Here is a 16,200-nt window from a genome sequence, read left to right on the forward strand (position 1 = left end):
AGGAAACCAGTGCTGGTATGTGCGAGACAAGTGCGTGGTATGCAGGTCGGCAGGTTAGAACGATGTAAGAGAGGTGTATGGGCGGTATTTACAAGGAAGGAATGCGATAAAGAAAGCTACAGAAGGTCCAGAGGAAGATGCAGGGGCTGAAAAAGAGGGCAAATGAGAATTGGAGTAAGCGGGTGTCAGCAGTCTTCAGGGAGAAAAAGAAAATGTTTTGGGAGGGGGTTAACAGTGTGAGGAAAACGAGAGAAGAAATGGGATCATCGGTGAAAGGGGGCAGATGGGAAAGTGGTAAAAGGCTGTAATGAGGTGAAGAGAAGATGAACTGAGGACCTTGAACAATTACTGAATGTACCTGATGATACAGTGACAGATGTTCGGATGTTTATGGATCGGTGGTTCAAGCTATTTGCGACAGGAAGTGTCAAGGACAGGCCAAGGACAGGACGCACCCATCAACATGACAGTAGTAGTATGTACCTGTTACTGGTGCCGGCGGGAGATCGCCCTGTGGGACGCTCTGCAGAATGATATCACCTCTCGAAGTTCCCCCGAACAACAGTGAGGAAGCTCATGAAAGATGGTCTTAAATTGGAAGCATATCGACCAACGTTTGTGAACGAAATGAATAACAGTGATGTGCTACATAAACCTAACTTGTCCACGTTTTCTTGGGTCAGACTACTAGAAATAGAAAAAAATTATATATAATGAAAAACAGGAGATACAGGACGACAGGACTTTGTTCACAATATATATATATATATATATATATATATATATATATATATATATATATATATATATATATATATATATATATTGAGGACAATGTGTGGTGTGAGGTGGTTTGATCGAGTAAGTAACGTAAGGGTAAGAGAGATGTGTGGAAATAAAAAGAGCGTGGTTGAGAGAGCAGAAGAGGGTGTTTTGAAGTGGTTTGGGCACATGGAGAGAATGAGTGAGGAAAGATTGACCAAGAGGATATATGTGTCGGAGGTGGAGGGAACGAGGAGAAGAGGGAGACCAAATTGGAGGTGGAAAGATGGAGTGAAAAGGATTTTGTGTGATCGGGCCTGAACATGCAGGAGGGTGAAAGGAGGGCAAGGAATAGAGTGAATTGGAGCGATTGTGGTATACAGGGTTGACGTGCTGTCAGTGGATTGAATCAAGGCATGTGAAGCGTCGGGGTAAACCATGGAAAGCTGTGTAGGTATGTATATTTGCGTGTGTGGACGTATGTATGTACATGTGTATGGGGGGGTTGGGCCATTTCTTTCGTCTGTTTCCTTGCGCTACCTCGCAAACGCGGGAGACAGCGACGAGGTATAAAAAAAAAAAAAAAAAAAAAAAATTTATATATAGATATATATATATATATATATATATTATATATATATATATATATATATATATATATATACATATTGTCACTTGTTTACCAAATGGCGCCCTAGCTACGTCTCTTCGTTGTATATTAACTGACTGTTATATTTCTTTCTTGTATCTCCTTGATGATGTGATCATTACATGAAAGTGCAGTTGTGAAGTTATCGTGTTTTCTCTGTCTATGTGTGCGAGTTCTCTGGTCTAGCCACGGTCATAATAGGGAATGTGTCAGCGGACTGTCTCTACGAATCGCCTTTTCCATCATCAGTGTCTGATGACTCACCTTAAGAGCCAGAGATGTTGCGTTTAAGCAGCAGCAACAATAGCATCAGGAGTGTTCCTGAGTGCAGTTCCTTGTACCTGAAGAATTCAATGTTAACGTTACTCTTCCCTCCACGCCGTCTGATATACTTCTCAATTCTGTGTGGGATCACGACGAAGGAAAAAAACTGCTGAGTTCCAACTTCTTACACCCGACATATCTCCTGGAGTCGTAGATCGCTTGGAGGTGTGTGTGTGTAATCATTTGTGAGGACCGTAGCACCAGAGCGCTGGTGTTCCTATCTATTAACCTGGGTCTTTTCCATCAGCCCAGAGGCCTTCCCTGATACGTGACGAGACAACACAGTAGCGAGGGAAATGCCTCCAGGGGCGCTGTTCATCGTCGGAAGTTGTATCTTTTGATAAAAAGGCGGCGAAAACTTAATGGGTATTCTCAGACCTTCCTTTTTTTTCAACCCTCACTGGAATTTATGGATGGGAATGACAGTATTTCAGAGCTTTTCAAAGGGAAGCAAAGAAAAAAAAGAGAGAGAATCATGGTTTTTGCGGCGGGGAGGAGAGAGTTGTTGAGATTGTTGGGGAAGACTGAGGACTTGTGATTGTTGGTAATCTGCAGTTTCCTCCTTCATTTATCGACCACTTCCTGGGTTTACGCCTTTGTGTGACATATCAAAATTGTCCGTTTTTAACCCGCTATATTATCAGTTATGTACTTAATTCCATAACATTTGATTATTATGGTATCTTTCATAACGTTTGATCACTGTGGTATTTTTCATCTTCCGTATCAGCACATCCACTTCATGAAGTCTTGAAAATACGAAAGAAAAATATAAAACTTTTAGCGCCAATATCCTGAAGAGACGCCATGTTTTTTAATATATAAATAATCTACTTTTTTAAGGTTAATCTTTAAATAAGTTTTATTCAAATTCGATGGATCAACTCAAAGAGTGTAGATATAATGGTAAGATGAAAAACATAGGACATTAGTTCTCGTGGTGCATCGGATATTATCATTATCATTATCATTATTATTATTATTATTATTATTATTATTATTATCATTATTATTATTATTATTATTATCATTATCATTATCTTTATCATTATTACTATTATCATCATTATCATAATTATTTATTATCCCACCACTAATTATCATGAGTTTTTGAATTACTCAAGACCTTTCTAAAGGTTCGTGTTGCCAAAGGTTTCTTAACTTCTGTTATCAGGGAAGTGTAGACTCATTTGGGACGGGAAGTTCTTTGAGGAGACTGTCCTCCCACTGATGATACAGCCTCGCCCAAGGCGATGTTTCGATTCCTGTGTAACCTCCAGTAAGCGGACCTAGGAAGACGTTAATTTTCATTTATCTATTATCATTATTATTATTATTATTATTATTATCATTATTATCATTATCATTATTATTATCATCATTATTATTATTATTATCATTATTATTATTATTACGGATCCATGTGGAAAATCTGTCTTTAGCTGTTGGCGAGATAACTGCTCTAAGGTACAAGGGTAGATGTCCTACAAGGTTGTTGACACCAGCTGTCTGGATGCATCAAGGAGTGAGGTAGGAGCAGGGGCGTGAGTGCTGAGCCACTGTTCGAGTGATCCTTCTTAATCCTACTCAAGTAAATCGACATTTTGAGGTACTACGGCGAGACGCTGAACCCCCCCATGTGTATGTCTTTGTTACGACTTGCGAAAATGAACCAGTTTCAGGCGCTGGACTGATGTCGAGGACTACGAACACGAGGTGAGGTTGGTCAGTGACTCAAGCATTCGAAGTCGGCTTTCCAGGTGCCAGGGTAGATGATGCGGTCGAGGGGAAACCACGGAAAGGTCTGTGGGGGTCTGGTTGTAGAGAGGGGGCTGTGGTTGTTGTGGTTTCGGTGCATTAAACGCGACAACTTGAGAGTCGATGTGAGCAAGTGAGGCCATTTCTTCGGTTGTTCCTGGTGCTTCCTCGCTCATAGGGAAGAGGGCGTGCGTGTGTGTGTCCCTGGGTGATGCTTCAGTGTGTTGGAAAGAAGCTATACTTCTCCAGTTGATGCTTCAGTGTTTCGGGATGATGCTCCATTATCTGAGGTGATGCTTCGGTGTCCGGGTTCTGAGACCTGGGATGGTGTCTCACTGTCCCACGGTGAGGACACGGCCACCAGTGGGTGGAGGAGGTTATGGACACTGACTGTGGCAATTCACGACCCCAGCAGCGACGTGCACCTTCCTGCCCTCACCCAGGGGCCACGCTCGGCCACTCGGCTGCCCCTAGGCAACACCCGCTGCTGCCCCTCACGATAAAAAAAACACGAACACAGTGTGGCCTGTGGTGTGTCCAGCGGTGTCACAGAGAAGAAACAGCAGAAAGAATACAACCCGCCTAGCCGCGCAGTTTATTAGCGTATGTGTAAACGACAAAAACCAGCGTCAGGTGTTAATATGATGAGGGAACGACGGGTGGCGTGCGGCGCGCCACACCGACCATGGTACTTCGCTGTGTCTCTGAGCTTGGGAATCAATCATGGACACTTGTCCCCCAGCAGACACCTCTCGTAGGGGGTGATCTGACGTATGTATCACCGTCACGAGGACGCTAACGGTGACCTTAAAGTATCTGAGATGTATGTGTTTAGTTGATACTCTCTCTCTCTCTCTCTCTCTCTCTCTCTCTCTCTGCGATGGAGGCTCCAGTCACGGACAGAAGTCCACATCAAGGCCGGACCTTGACTGAAATAGAGAGAGGATTACGAAAGGGCAAAAGAAGAGACGAGGGAAAGTATCTCTTTTTTCGAATTTTGAAAGAAGGGAAACTCTGTTTTTAAGGTGTGGCAGTTCATAGTTACTGGGAAAGACACGAGAAGGTTGAGAGTATTATGATACTCATCTCAGCTGTGTTGTTTGTTTCTCTATCAAGCCGCCTGCGTGGCGCGGGCGAAGGCATTCCCTGTTTGAGGAGAGAACAGGTTGAGGAAAGGTGATGCCAGGGAAGCTGATAATGAGACGAGAGGTTTTCGATTCGACTCTGGTAGATGCAGAGGAGGAGGAGCCACCCCAGACGTGTGAGCAGAACTCCACACGTTAGCTCTCTGTATACCACATCGCTCCAGTTCCTTCTGTCCGGTGCACGCCTCGTACCTTCCTGCATGCATGTTCAGGCCCCGAGCATTTACAATCTTCTTGAATCCATCCTTCCAATCTTCTGTTCGTTCTTTCCCTTCTCCTTGTCCCCCCCTACATCTGAGACGTACACCCTCGTTGTCAACCTCCCCTCAATCATTCTCTCCGTATGTCCAAACCAGCTCAGGATACCTTCTTCAGCTCTTTCATCCTCACTCGCATTACAATACCTCCCTCTGAACCTTATCGTTTCTTACGCGATTAACCCTCTCCATAACACATGTTATCTTCAGACATTTCGTTTCCAACACATTCACTCTATATTCATCAAGCAAAGTTGTTGTTGAAATACTGGGGGATGGGATCCATTTCTCGAATCGAGTGAGCCTCGCCACACAAAAATCCAATGATATTAATAAAGCCGCCAGAAGCATTTAGTCAGAACTCGATGACATAGCGTGTTAGTTGTCATGAGGGTTCGAACCCCTCGCAACACTTGCCAGGACGTAATGTGTTGACTCAAAGCTGAGCAAACACCAGCGTCTCGTTAATTCGACGATAATTTAGCTATACACCCGTTACCTCTGATTATCACCTTAATGCTAATGAAGTTAGGGGTCCTTTTCCTTATGTACACATGTACGTATTTACCTGAAAAGTGGATATGAAACTTATCTACCTTGACCACAAGGGTAATAATCTCGTTTGGTGTAATGGCTTGGCCTTTGGCTTGACCCTCAGGTCTTCTGCCATTTATATACCAGACAGTCGCATCTGAGGTTCAGTAACGAGACATCGAGACAGCGTTTGAAACAGGGTCGTGTGTCGGTGGTTGTGCTACAGGGCTCGGCCGATCACATATGCAAGTCGCATGTCTCCCACTCGAGTTGCTCCAAGCTCCAAACACCACGTAACCCAGCATCTAAGACTTCAATATTTCACACCTCAAACAAGGTAATCACCTGGCGATATTTTATTCACGGCTGAACGTCGAAAATTTCGGTAAGCGGGCTTGTGTGTGTGTGTGTGTGTGTGTGTGTGGAGGGTTGAGAGAGTTGTATAGTGTTGCGACAGTGCTGATTATTACTCACACTTGTACTCCAATAATGTTGCCAGTATTCGCGTACCAGTTTCATGCTCGGACAACACATTTACACTCCACATCGTTTACAGATTTACGCTCAGGCAACATATATAAAACAACACAGTTTACAGAGTTACATTCCAGTTTACATACACTCGACCAGTGTTCCCTCTACTGAAGAGGCGTCTGGGGTAAGCTGGATTGTACAATACACTCTGACTACCATCATTACTTGGTGAGTAATTTCGCCGTAATAAAGAACAAATGATTACCAAGTATGGAACAATATGATCATAATACTCTTACGAGTAATCCTTCCCTGTACATTACTCTTGTACAATGGACCTCAAAATGAGATCATTTTCGGCATTTTAGTGGACAAAATTATACCCATTTGTTCATAGGAACTCTGCACATCACACAAGAGTGTAGCTCCTGATTACGCGTATGATTACAGGGACATAATTACAATACCTTTCCTGATAATGTCTTTTGTTATGTATATATAACTCTGAAGAACAACAAAAAACACGAATCATTACAACTGTTATAACTTCAACAGAAGGGAAAGTCTCAGGGTTGCCAGAACATATACTTGATCTGTCTCACAACACAAATTGGATGATTGCTCGTGTAAAGCGAAATTTCCATTCGTTTACTGAGGTCCGAGTAAGAATCCAGTCGTTCACACAGTCCTCCCAGGACTGAACTCTCTCTTCAGCTTGGGATCTAACACCATTCACGTTCACCTCAGACCATGGCTAGAAATGTGGCAGTGGCAGGGAGGCTTGTTATCCTTGGGTGTGATAAGACTGTGACCTTACAGGGAAAAACAGTGAGGCAAGTCCTGCACCAGGGGAAGACAGTGAAGCGAGTCCTGCACCAGGGGAAGGCAGTGAGGCGAGTCCTGAACCAGGGGAAGACAGTGAGGCGAGTCCTGCACCAGGGGAAGACAGTGAGGCAAGTCCTGCACCAGGGGAAGACAGTGAGGCGAGTCCTGCACCAGGGGAAGACAGTGAGGCGAGTCCTGCACCAGGGGAAGACAGTGAAGCGAGTCTTGCACCAGGGGGAGACAGTGAGGCGAGTCCTGCACCAGGGGAAGACAGTGAGGCGAGTCCTGCACCAGGGAAAAACAGTGAGGCAAGTCCTGCACCAGGGGAAGACAGTGAGGCGAGTCCTGCACCAGGGGAAGACAGTGAGGCGAGTCCTGCACCAGGGGAAGACAGTGAGGCGAGTCCTGCACCAGGGGAAGACAGTGAGGTGAGTCCTGCACCAGGGGAAGACAGTGAGGCGAGTCCTGCACCAGGGGAAGACAGTGAGGCGAGTCCTGCACCAGGGGAAGACAGTGAGGCGAGTCCTGCACCAGTAGAAGACAGTGAAGCAAGTCCTGCACCAGGGGAAGACAGTGAGGCAAGTCCTGCACCAGGGAAGACAGTGAAGCGAGTCCTTGCACCAGGGGGAGACAGTGAAGCAAGTCCTGTACCGGGAGAAGACAGTGAGGATGCGTGTGATCTACATTATGACACTAGCCACTTAACCCACTAATTCACAGTAGGATATTACACAGCTCGTTATCAGTTCGGCCAACTGCTGGTAATTGATCTACAACCATCAACAAGAGACGTTCATTAAACCCTCACAATGGCTTCGACTTCGTTTAAGTACCGGACGCACACTCCGACTGCGAACCTACCAATGATAACGCCGATTCCGGCGGTGGCTAGGTTGCCATTGGTACAAGTGACGGAGAGCTGAGATTAACGATTGGCTTCCTCGAAGGCGAGGGGGAGAGCGGTCGTAATTGTGCCAGGTCGTTACTAATTGTCTGACTAATGATGAGCCTTTCATTAGCCGCAGGAAGGCTAATGAGGATGGGAGTTGTTCTCGGCCTAGATCAATAGACCAATAAAAACCTTGGGGAATGGGAGGCCATTTAAGAAGGAATGACTGAGCGTCAGGCTGCTCTGTAAACAATGAGGTGATGGAAATGCGACTTAGGTTGCCGACAACCTCTCGTGGCGTTGAACAAGGCTTTGATAGCCTGGCCCCCTCATAACAAGGCGGTATGCTCCTAACTAAGGGGCAAGGGTTGTACCGTCGTGTTCAGGGGATGTATAGTCGTGCTCAAGAGCTGTGCAGTCGTGCTCAAGAGTTGTACGGACGTGTTCAAGGGTTGTACGGTCGTGCTCAAGAGTTGTACGGTCGTGTTCAAGGGTTGTACGGTCGTGCTCGAGGGTTGTACCGTCGTGCTCAAGGGTAATGCCGTCGTGTTCCAGGGTTGTGCCGACGTGCTCAAGGTTTGTACCATAGTGTTTCATGGTTGTATCGTGTGTTCAGGGTTTTACAATTTGTCGTCAAGCATTATACCGTCGTTCTCATGGATCGTACCATCGTGCTCATGGATTGTACCATCGTGCTCATGGATTGTACCATCGTGCTCATGGATCGTACCATCGTGCTCATGGATCGTACCATCGTGCTCATGGATCGTACCATCGTGCTCATGGATCGTACCATCGTGCTCATGGATTGTACCATCGTGCTCATGGTAACTCCCACCTTCACCAGAATCATCTCCAACAGGACATCTACCGAAGGATTCTAGTCATTGCCCTGAGACCGATGTGGAAAGAGTTTCCGTTTGACGTGGATAAGCCAAACAAATTTCCCCTCTCTTGTATCTGAACTAAACACTACAACTTACGTCCTGCCGGTACAACCAACTGACCACAACTTCCGAGCAAGATATAACAGTTTGTTATGGAGGTACAGGCGCTCAAGATACCTATACATCTCAATGTATACATATACATACACACACAGACATATACATATATACATGTACATAATTCATACTGTCTGCCCTTATTCATTCTCGTCGCCACCCCGCCACGCATGAAATGACAACCCCCTCCCCCCGCATGTGCGCGAGGTAGCGCTATGAAAAGACACAAAGGCCACATTCGTTCATACTCAAGTCTCTAGCTGTCATGTATAATGCACCAAAACCACAGCTCCCTTTCCACTTCCAGGCCCTATAAAACTTTCCATGGTTTACCCCAGACGCTTCACATGCCCTGGTTCAATCCATTGACAGCACGTCGACCCCGGTATACCACATCGTTCCAATTCACTCTATTCCTTGCACAACTTTTACCCTCCTGCATGTTCAGGCCCCGATCACTCAAAATCTTTTTCACTCCATCTTTCCACCTCCAATTTGGTCTCCCACTTCTCCTCGTTCCTTCCACCTCTTACACATATATCCTCTTTGTCAATCTTTCCTCACTCATTCTCTCCATGTGACCAAACATTTCAAAATACCCTCTTCTGCTCTCTCAACCACACTCTTTTTATTTCCACACATCTCTCTTACCCTTACGTTACTCACTCGATCAAACCACCTCACACCACACATTGTCCTCAAACATCTCATTTCCAGCACATCCATCCTCCTGCGCACAACTCTATCCATAGCCCACGCCTCGCAACCATATAACATTGTTGGAACCACCATTCCTTCAAACATACCCATTTTTGCTTTCCGAGATAACGTTCTCGACTTCCACACATTTTTCAACGCTCCCAGAACCTTCGCCCCTCCCCCACCCTATGATTCAATTCCGCTTCCATGGTTCCATCCACTGCCAAATCCACTCCCAGATATCTAAAACACTTCACTTCCTCCAGTTTTTCTCTTCAAACATACCTCCCAATTGACTTGTCCCTCAACCCTACTGTACTTAATAACCTTGCTCTTATTCACATTTACTCTCAGCTTTCTTCTTTCACACACTTTACCAAACTCACTCACCAGCTTCTGCAGTTTCTCACCCGAATCATCCACCAGCGCTGCATCATCAGCGAACAACAACTGACTCACTTCCCAAGCTCTCTCATCCATAACAGACTGCATACTTGCCCCTCTTTCCAAAACTCTTGCATTCACCTCCCAAACAACCCCATATATATATATATATATATATATATATATATATATATATATATATATATATATATATATATATATATATATCTCGGAAAGCAAAAATGGGTATGTTTGAAGGAATAGTGGTTCCAACAATGTTGTATGGTTGCGAGGGGTGGGCTATGGATAGAGTTGTGCGCAGGAGGATGGATGTGCTGGAAATGAGATGTTTGAGGACAATGTGTGGTGTGAGGTGGTTTGATCGAGTGAGTAACGTAAGGGTAAGAGAGATGTGTGGAAATAAAAAGAGCGTGGTTGAGAGAGCAGAAGAGGGTGTTTTGAAGTGGTTTGGGCACATGGAGAGGATGAGTGAGGAAAGATTGACCAAGAGGATATATGTGTCGGAGGTGGAGGGAACAAGGAGAAGAGGGAGACCAAATTGGAGGTGGAAAGATGGAGTGAAAAAGATTTTGTGTGATCGGGGCCTGAACATGCAGGAGGGTGAAAGGAGGGCAAGGAATAGAGTGAATTGGAGCGATGTGGTTTACCGGGGCTGACGTGCTGTCAGTGGATTGAATCAAGGCATGTGAAGCGTCTGGGGTAAACCATGGAAAGCTGTGTAGGTATGTATATTTGCGTGTGTGGACGTATGTATATACATGTGTATGGGGGGGGGGGGGCCATTTCTTTCGTCTATTTCCTTGCGCTACCTCGCAAACGCGGGAGACAGCGACAAAGTATAAAGCAGCAGGTTTGGATGGTATTGCAGTGGAATTTATTAAGAAAGGGGGTGACTGTATTGTTGACTGGTTGGTAAGGTTATTTAATGTATGTATGACTCATGGTGAGGTGCCTGAGGATTGGCGGAATGCGTGCATAGTGCCATTGTACAAAGGCAAAGGGGATAAGAGTGAGTGCTCAAATTACAGAGGTATAAGTTTGTTGAGTATTCCTGGTAAATTATATGGGAGGGTATTGATTGAGAGGGTGAAGGCATGTACAGAGCATCAGATTGGGGAAGAGCAGTGTGGTTTCAGAAGTGGTAGAGGATGTGTGGATCAGGTGTTTGCTTTGAAGAATGTATGTGAGAAATACTTAGAAAAGCAAATGGATTTGTATGTAGCATTTATGGATCTGGAGAAGGCATATGATAGAGTTGATAGAGATGCTCTGTGGAAGGTATTAAGAATATATGGTGTGGGAGGCAAGTTGTTAGAAGCAGTGAAAAGTTTTTATCGAGGATGTAAGGCATGTGTACGTGTAGGAAGAGAGGAAAGTGATTGGTTCTCAGTGAATGTAGGTTTGCGGCAGGGGTGTGTGATGTCTCCATGGTTGTTTAATTTGTTTATGGATGGGGTTGTAAGGGAGGTAAATGCAAGAGTCCTGGAAAGAGGGGCAAGTATGAAGTCTGTTGGGGATGAGAGAGCTTGGGAAGTGAGTCAGTTGTTGTTCGCTGATGATACAGCGCTGGTGGCTGATTCATGTGAGAAACTGCAGAAGCTGGTGACTGAGTTTGGTAAAGTGTGTGGAAGAAGAAAGTTGAGAGTAAATGTGAATAAGAGCAAGGTTATTAGGTACAGTAGGGGTGAGGGTCAAGTCAATTGGGAGGTGAGTTTGAATGGAGAAAAACTGGAGGAAGTGAAGTGTTTTAGATATCTGGGAGTGGATCTGTCAGCGGATGGAACCATGGAAGCGGAAGTGGATCATAGGGTGGGGGAGGGGGCGAAAATTTTGGGAGCCTTGAAAAATGTGTGGAAGTCGAGAACACTATCTCGGAAAGCAAAAATGGGTATGTTTGAGGGAATAGTGGTTCCAACAATGTTGTATGGTTGCGAGGCGTGGGCTGTGGATAGAGATGTGCGCAGGAGGATGGATGTGCTGGAAATGAGATGTTTGAGGACAATGTGTGGTGTGAGGTGGTTTGATCGAGTAAGTAACGTAAGGGTAAGAGAGATGTGTGGAAATAAAAAGAGCGTGGTTGAGAGAGCAGAAGAGGGTGTTTTGAAATGGTTTGGGCACATGGAGAGAATGAGTGAGGAGAGATTGACCAAGAGGATATATGTGTCGGAGGTGGAGGGAACGAGGAGAAGAGGGAGACCAAATTGGAGGTGGAAAGATGGAGTGAAAAAGATTTTGTGTGATCGGGGCCTGAACATGCAAGAGGGTGAAAGGAGGGCAAGAAATAGAGTGAATTGGAGTCATGTGGTATACAGGGGTTGACGTGCTGTCAGTGGATTGAAGCAAGGCATGTGAAGCGTCTGGGGTAAACCATGGAAAGCTGTGTAGGTATGTGTATTTGCGTGTGTGGACGTGTGTATGTACATGTGTATGGGGGGGGGGGTTGGGCCATTTCTTTCGTCTGTTTCCTTGCGCTACCTCGCAAACGCGGGAGACAGCGACAAAGTATAAAAAAAAAAAAAAAAAAATATATATATATATATATATATATATATATATATATATATATATATATATATATATATATGTGGTTTCAGAAGTGGTAGAGGATGTGTGGATCAGGTGTTTGCTTTGAAGAATGTATGTGAGAAATACTTAGAAAAGCAAATGGATTTGTATGTAGCATTTATGGATCTGGAGAAGGCATATGATAGAGTTGATAGAGATGCTCTGTGGAAGGTATTAAGAATATATGGTGTGGGAGGAAAGTTGTTAGAAGCAGTGAAAAGTTTTTATCGAGGATGTAAGGCATGTGTTCGTGTAGGAAGAGAGGAAAGTGATTGGTTCTCAGTGAATGTAGGTTTGCGGCAGGGGTGTGTGATGTCTCCATGGTTGTTTAATTTGTTTATGGATGGGGTTGTTAGGGAGGTAAATGCAAGAGTTTTGGAAAGAGGGGCAAGTATGAAGTCTGTTGGGGATGAGAGAGCTTGGGAAGTGAGTCAGTTGTTGTTCGCTGATGATACAGCGCTGGTGGCTGATTCATGTGAGAAACTGCAGAAGCTGGTGACTGAGTTTGGAAAAGTGTGTGGAAGAAGAAAGTTAAGAGTAAATGTGAATAAGAGCAAGGTTATTAGGTACAGTAGGGTTGAGGGTCAAGTCATTTGGGAGGTGAGTTTGAATGGAGAAAAACTGGAGGAAGTGAAGTGTTTTAGATATCTGGGAGTGGATCTGTCAGCGGATGGAACCATGGAAGCGGAAGTGGATCATAGGGTGGGGGAGAGGGCGAAAATCCTGGGGCCTTGAAGAATGTGTGGAAGTCGAGAACATTATCTCGGAAAGCAAAAATGGGTATGTTTGAAGGAATAGTGGTTCCAACAATGTTGTATGGTTGCGAGGCGTGGCGCTATGGATAGAGTTGTGCGCAGGAGGATGGATGTGCTGGAAATGAGATGTTTGAGGACAATGTGTGGTGTGAGGTGGTTTGATCGAGTAGTAACGTAAGGGTAAGAGAGATGTGTGGAAATAAAAAGAGCGTGGTTGAGAGAGCAGAAGAGTGTGTTTTGAAGTGGTTTGGGCACATGGAGAGATGAGTGAGGAGAGATTGACCAAGGGTTATATGTGTCGGAGGTGGAGGGAACAAGGAGAAGAGGGAGACCAAATTGGAGGTGGAAAGATGGAGTGAAAAAGATTTTGTGTGATCGGGGCCTGAACATGCAAGAGGGTGAAAGGAGGGCAAGAATAGAGTGAATTGGAGTCATGTGGTATACAGGGGTTGACGTGCTGTCAGTGGATTGAAGCAAGGCATGTGAAGCGTCTGGGGTAAACCATGGAAAGCTGTGTAGGTATGTGTATTTGCGTGTGTGGACGTATGTATGTACATGTGTATGGGGGGGGGGGTTGGGCCATTTCTTTCGTCTGTTTCCTTGCGCTACCTCGCAAACGCGGGAGACAGCGACAAAGTATAAAAAAAAAAAAAAAAAAAATATATATATATATATATATATATATATATATATATATATATATATATATATATATATGTGGTTTCAGAAGTGGTAGAGGATGTGTGGATCAGGTGTTTGCTTTGAAGAATGTATGTGAGAAATACTTAGAAAAGCAAATGGATTTGTATGTAGCATTTATGGATCTGGAGAAGGCATATGATAGAGTTGATAGAGATGCTCTGTGGAAGGTATTAAGAATATATGGTGTGGGAGGAAAGTTGTTAGAAGCAGTGAAAAGTTTTTATCGAGGATGTAAGGCATGTGTTCGTGTAGGAAGAGAGGAAAGTGATTGGTTCTCAGTGAATGTAGGTTTGCGGCAGGGGTGTGTGATGTCTCCATGGTTGTTTAATTTGTTTATGGATGGGGTTGTTAGGGAGGTAAATGCAAGAGTTTTGGAAAGAGGGGCAAGTATGAAGTCTGTTGGGGATGAGAGAGCTTGGGAAGTGAGTCAGTTGTTGTTCGCTGATGATACAGCGCTGGTGGCTGATTCATGTGAGAAACTGCAGAAGCTGGTGACTGAGTTTGGAAAAGTGTGTGGAAGAAGAAAGTTAAGAGTAAATGTGAATAAGAGCAAGGTTATTAGGTACAGTAGGGTTGAGGGTCAAGTCATTTGGGAGGTGAGTTTGAATGGAGAAAAACTGGAGGAAGTGAAGTGTTTTAGATATCTGGGAGTGGATCTGTCAGCGGATGGAACCATGGAAGCGGAAGTGGATCATAGGGTGGGGGAGAGGGCGAAAATCCTGGGGGCCTTGAAGAATGTGTGGAAGTCGAGAACATTATCTCGGAAAGCAAAAATGGGTATGTTTGAAGGAATAGTGGTTCCAACAATGTTGTATGGTTGCGAGGCGTGCGCTATGGATAGAGTTGTGCGCAGGAGGATGGATGTGCTGGAAATGAGATGTTTGAGGACAATGTGTGGTGTGAGGTGGTTTGATCGAGTGAGTAACGTAAGGGTAAGAGAGATGTGTGGAAATAAAAAGAGCGTGGTTGAGAGAGCAGAAGAGTGTGTTTTGAAGTGGTTTGGGCACATGGAGAGGATGAGTGAGGAAAGATTGACCAAGGGGTTATATGTGTCGGAGGTGGAGGGAACAAGGAGAAGAGGGAGACCAAATTGGAGGTGGAAAGATGGAGTGAAAAAGATTTTGTGTGATCGGGGCCTGAACATGCAGGAGGGTGAAAGGAGGGCAAGGAATAGAGTGAATTGGAGCGATGTGGTATACTGGGGTTGACGTGCTGTCAGTGGATTGAATCAAGGCATGTGAAGCGTCTGGGGTAAACCATGGAAAGCTGTGTAGGTATGTATATTTGCGTGTGTGGACGTATGTATATACATGTGTATGGGGGGGGGGTTGGGCCATTTCTTTCGTCTGTTTTCTTGCGCTACCTCGCAAACGCGGGAGACAGCGACAAAGTATAATAAAAAAAAAAAAAAAATATATATATATATATATATATATATATATATATATATATATATATATATATATATATATATATATATATATATATATATATATATATAAACCATGTCCTTACTCTTGCGTGTGTATAGAAATACCACACACCCTCGCCTAAGCCAGGTACTCCTTTATCCACCAGCCCCGAGAAGAGGATGAACAGCTGCATTGAGTGTGGGCTACGTCCAGGATTCGAACCCATAAAGGCCCCTTGCTCACTCTGGATTAGTAATTCTGAACACTGCATCACGGTGGCCTATACGTATGCGTGTGTGTGTGTGTGTGTGTGTGTGTGTGTGTGTGTGTGTGAGAGGGGACAGTGCTCGCGTGAGTGTATTTGTGCGTGCATCAGCTTAACTACAAGGCATATTTATCCCACTCATTATTTTCGTCTCTATTTACAGAAGTTAGTTACAGTGTGTTGTCCACTCAAGCTCTGAGTAATTCCATTGTGTCTCTGTGGTGATTACGTTATTTCAGGGGTGTGTTTAAGTGTCCTACATCAAGCCTTTCACTTGATGACGGTGCGAAGTGTAATTTTGTTATTACGTCTTGCATAACGGGAGCAGGGATTATCAGCGGATCGCTGCGGGTAGAGAGGAAGTGGTGGGTTTTAAGTCTATAGGTGTGTGATCGTCCCTACATTTGCTCCAAGGCAAGTGACTAGGAAAGGGACAGAAGGTTAATGTTTCCCCTGAATATCGTTTTCTTTGATTGGGAAAGGCACTTCAATGCTTAATAATTAATCACTGAGGAGGCTTGAAGCCTTTTTCCTATATACGTGGCTCCATTCACGGACACAAGGCCACATCAAGGCCGGAGCTCAACTGAGATATAAAGAAAGTTGATGAAAGGGAGAAACAAGAGATGAAGAGAAATTTGTACTAATTTCAGAGGATGTGAAAAATCTTTTATGAAGCGACAGGTCATAGTAGTTAGGGAAAGACACGAGAGGGGTAGAGTTCCAAAGCTTCGGGGGCGTAAGGTAAGAAACAGTTATCAAAACCTAAGGTGCCA

General features: G+C 44.6%; 1 long non-coding RNA gene across 2 annotated transcripts in view; it reads left to right on the forward strand.

Annotated features, from left to right (window-relative positions):
* Window positions 1-16,200, forward strand: part of LOC139756983 (uncharacterized) — a 101,380-nt gene that overhangs the window by 65,778 nt on the left and 19,402 nt on the right. The window lies entirely within an intron of this gene.

This window comes from Panulirus ornatus, chromosome 24 (genome assembly GCF_036320965.1).
Source record: "Panulirus ornatus isolate Po-2019 chromosome 24, ASM3632096v1, whole genome shotgun sequence".
In the NCBI taxonomy this organism is placed as follows: Eukaryota; Metazoa; Arthropoda; class Malacostraca; order Decapoda; family Palinuridae; genus Panulirus; species Panulirus ornatus.